This window comes from Malus domestica, chromosome 17, assembly GCF_042453785.1.
Source record: "Malus domestica chromosome 17, GDT2T_hap1".
NCBI lineage: Eukaryota > Viridiplantae > Streptophyta > Magnoliopsida > Rosales > Rosaceae > Malus > Malus domestica.
In genome coordinates this window covers 6,480,215-6,484,869 of record NC_091677.1, presented here as the reverse complement: position 1 = coordinate 6,484,869, position 4,655 = coordinate 6,480,215, and the positions used below count along the sequence as shown (strand labels likewise).

The following is a 4,655-nucleotide window of genomic DNA, read 5'->3' as shown; positions in this document are numbered from 1 at the left end:
AATTTTGTAACCTCCCATTCACTTCTTTCATACTTAATTAGCCAATAAATTGGCTAATTAAGCCAAAACCATAACCACAAAATCCCTTGAAAAACCGGCCACTCCTAGCCCTAAAAATAGGCTCCTATTTTCACCAAACACTCATTCAAACACTTTGGCAAAAATCCCAAAAAACTCTCCAAATACTTTTCTCTCTAAATTCTAACTTTGACATCGGAGGTTCTTCGGCCAAAGCCCCCCCATTCATCGTGGGAGCGTGAGGCTCTTGGCCTTGACCTAAGGTGTTAATTGTTTTGTATGTGCAATTTTATCCAAGAAGAAGAAGACGGAAATTTGCATCCACAATTCTAATATGATACACATATAGAGCTTGCAAACTTAAGATTCGTTTTAAAATACTTTTAAAATGATTAAAAGTGTTTTCATAGAAAAAATTTGGGGACTTGTTTGGAACTGTTTTCTAAATGACTAAAAACATGTTTAGAGAAAATGTATTGGGGGGCTTGTTTGGAACCGTTTGAATCAAAAGTACTTAAAATGTTTTCTGCAATAAACATCTGTTATGTGATTCTTGCTTGAAGGAATAAAGTGTTTTTTTATGATCCACTTGCCATTTTACTAAGGTTTAATTCCAAAAGCTTTGTTCACCAAAACGGTTCAACCATTTTAAAATCACTTCCACATGAGGAGTTTCTAAAGCACTTCAAGTACTTTTCAAGTATTCATTTGCATTTTTACTAAGGATTGGTTCTAAAAATATTTTCATCAAAAACACCTTCAACCATTTTAAAAGTACTTGTGTAAATTATACAAAAGATAAATGAATTCTTTTAAATCATTTAAAAATCTAAAATCTATAAAAACAAAAAAGGACGAGAAAACAAAAAGAAAAAATTAGTATCCGGTCCTTAATTACTAATGTTCATTGACTGAGACCTTATTAGTTTTTAAATTTTGATTGAAGTCCCTAGCTAGCATTCATGTGATAATGAATTTACATGTTAATTACATAATTTTTTAAAATAAAAATTTGTAATTGATTTAGGGTTTTAATACTCACACCTTTATTAAACTCCTAATTAATTTTCGATTCAAACATTTCCAAAAAAAAAAACAATAATAATATAAGTTTGTATGACACACCCCGACCTAATTCAAGGCATGTTGGCCGTCACGTGAGGGTGACGTAGCCATGTGCACAGTGCGGAAGCAATAGAGATATAAGGAATTATGAATAAACAAAAACCAAATCAACTAGAGTACTGGATAAGATAAGGTGTAAGTGCAAGATGAAGTGTGAAATACACAATCAGAGCATAAATAGCCTAAGTGCAGTCAAGCAGGACAAGTACTAATTATACAACACCCAAGGGTGATCCTACATTTATGATGTTCTGCCAGAACCACCGTCGAAATCTTCGTGATCCACCAAAGCACTTCTACCTAAAACCTGGAGGGCCACAAAACATAAAGTGTGAGTGGGCAAAAATAAAGTTTTTCAAAATCATTTCATTTCTCAAAAGTTCTAACCCTTCGCCGTAAAACCTGTATAATTTCCCAAAATAATAATAATAATAATAATAAGCTGTATCAGAAATCATACTTAAGATGAAAATCCAGAAAAAGTATATCATGCCAAAGTATCTCAATGCAATGCCATGAGTAATGTGAAATCCCATCCCTGGAATTTCACCATTTATTACGTATTTCATAATTTAAATTCGTATTTCGCGATTACGTTATCTTTATTAGTTAATTTTAATTCCACTAATTATAAGTTTAGTAATTGATTAGTTATCAAGTTGGAAGTTTCATAATCAATCTTTATCTTTTGTTGATATTTCGAAGTTACAACTAGTGTTTTTAAATAGATCTCGAACCTACGAACGCATAGGCGAAAGCCGTTTGCAAGTCTAAATTATAACGGTATAAATTACGGACGTTTGAAGTGGTAAAAATATAGATTGTGGGAATTATTCTAATTTCCACTTATGGGTAAAAGGCCTAAACTTTTTTTTTTGGATTAATGGACCAGCTACTATAAGTGGAATTGGGTATTTTAGGTAGTGGAAAAGGATTAGTCAGCAGCCTTAAAAGGGGACACATCAGATTTTTTTTAAAGGAGGAGAAAGGACCATAGAAAGGAAGGACCAAAGAGGAAAAAGAGGATTTTCCCCCTCCATTTCCGTCGACCCATTTTCACGCGCCCACCGGAGTGGTTTCCGGGCATTTCCACCATTTTTCAGGAGAAATTCAACCATCCATCACCTGCAACCTCTTCCACCATCTCCCATCTTCCATCTCCACCCAAATTTGAGGGTTTTTAGGTCTAAAATAGTGTAAAACCGTGCGGGTGACCCAAGGAGTTTTGACGGTGATTTTGCCATTCCGGCTAGTCTCACCACCCACCACCACCCTTAATCAACTCCCCTTGGACCCAGGAACAAGACCCAATCAGTTGTAGGGGCGTTGGAACACCAAGGAAGCCGAATTGAAGAACACCCACCTTAGGGTTTCGTTAGGTGCGAGCAAATTTTAAGCCCTTCCTGGCCAAATTGGACTCGACCATAGGTATAAAGTTTACTCTACTTGTTGAAATATTTATTCTTGTAGAATTTGAGAATTTTTGGAAAAAGTCGAATTTTCCGATATATGACATTCGATTTATGAAAATGCTGTTGATTGTATATTTTATCGATAAGGTCTGCCACTTGATTATTCTAATAATTGACAATCTTATTGTTGAATTGAGACAAGATTTTAATATGCTATTGTAGATATTGTTTAAGGACCTTAGGGACTTATAAGTGAAAATCTAGTGATTGGATTTTACAAAGCAAATGAAGTAAGATCATGGACTCTACATTAGAATGACGGTTCGATTCCTCATTAAATGTTGTTGTGGGAGACATATGAGAATTTTTGAGTATGTGAATTATCGAAGAAAATCTAAATGTGGACTTGTGCTTTGTTAGGCGGTGATAGAACGTGATGCCTTGACTATTGTGCTAGAGTACATTGGCACGGACTCCAGGTGAGTGACTTTAATATATGTGATATTGGTAATTACCAGGTTGTCATAATTATGATCTTGTGTGGATATGAATTGGTTTTATGAATATGTTCTATTGAATTGTTATTCCAATACTTCAACATCAATTTATGTTTATGAAATGGGGTGTGGCATGTATATTGGAAATGTGGTTTGATTTGTATGATTGGCATGTTGAGATTAATGTGAGGACTAGTAATGACTGTTAACCATTATGATGGGGATTCGTTACTTTGATATGGTTTCACCTTCCGCTTCGGTGATTGGTTTTAAATTTAGTAATTGTGCCTAATCTTCCTTTGTTGAGTTTTTGTAAATTAAGTAGCATGTGCTTGTCTCATTTCTTTGAGCCGCCGTACATTATGATTGTTGGTCTTCTACGATTCCGTTGAGTGATGGTCCGAAATCGTATCCACTCGGATTCCGTTGAGAGATGGTTCGGAATCCCTTTTATTCTCCAATTCCGTTGAGTGATGTTCCAGAATCGTATCTAACTTGGGTTTCAAATAGTTATTGTTATGTATTGTACTTAGCGATTCCGTTGAGTGAGGGTCCGGAATCGTATCCACTTGGATTCCATTGAGAGATGGTCCGGAATCTCTCATATTTCACGATTCTGTTGAGTGAAGATCCGAAATCTTACTCACCTTGGAATTTATTGAATTTGAATTGAGATGGCTTCAAAAGTGTAGGTTTTGGCCAAACTGTGTCGCTTTAACTCTACTTTTCATTGTGTTGTATGAGAAGATGGTTGTGAGATGTTGTGATTGGTTTCAGACGAACCGTTAGATGTCTGGGTGACTCATTCAGGGTTTACAAAAGTTAGTATTGATTTCTTATGAATGATTTATATTCAAGATATGTAAACTGTGTTTGATGGTTGGCATTAGCATTATTCTCACATACCTGATATTATTGTCACTCTCATAAGCTTCGCAACTTATCCAGGTTATTGTTTTCCTGGTGCACCATTCCGATGGTGTAGACATTGATCGTGTAGGTGACAGGTTTGAGTAGACTCCGAGAAGTTTGTAGGTGAGGGTAGCAGTGCAATTATCAGAGACTTTGAGCGTTAGGTTACCCTTGTTTCACTCTTGTACTTTATCTTTTGGGACTTTCTTTTGAGCACCTCATACTTGTTCTTAGTAAAGAAAAGATTATGCTTCTTTTTGGGATGTACATATTTGTAAATATTTTGTGGAGAACTTAGCCACCTTCACATTATTTTGGGTTATCAGTTAAAGTATTTCATTCCATAACTTATACCGTATTCAACGAACATTATTTTCCTTGTTACGTGTCGATTTTCGACGTATGTTGGGATCGGGACGTGACAAGTAATCCAGATAAATATATCAATGTTAGATATCGTATCAGCTAAATCCTTCTAACTCAATATGCACGGTTGAGTATATAGCTCATAACCAATATCAATCATATCAAATCAAATCCTGCACACAAGTCGGAACCACCTAAAGTGGTCTGTATGACAAGACTAGGTGTAAAATAAATATGCTTTAGTGCTACGATCACGTGAAGGCTGTGCGAATAATCGCGGGTCACCTCCGAGTCGGAACCACCTAAAGTGGTATGTATGACAAGC

General features: G+C 35.6%; 1 long non-coding RNA gene across 1 annotated transcript; it reads left to right on the top strand.

The window, feature by feature from the left end:
- The first annotated feature begins 2,144 nt into the window (after positions 1–2,144).
- LOC103432109 (uncharacterized) lies at positions 2,145–4,311 on the top strand. The gene is made up of 3 exons (XR_528971.4): positions 2,145–2,571; positions 2,976–3,034; positions 4,038–4,311. It is a non-coding gene; the product is annotated as an uncharacterized lncRNA (long non-coding RNA).
- Positions 4,312–4,655: the final 344 nt, after the last annotated feature.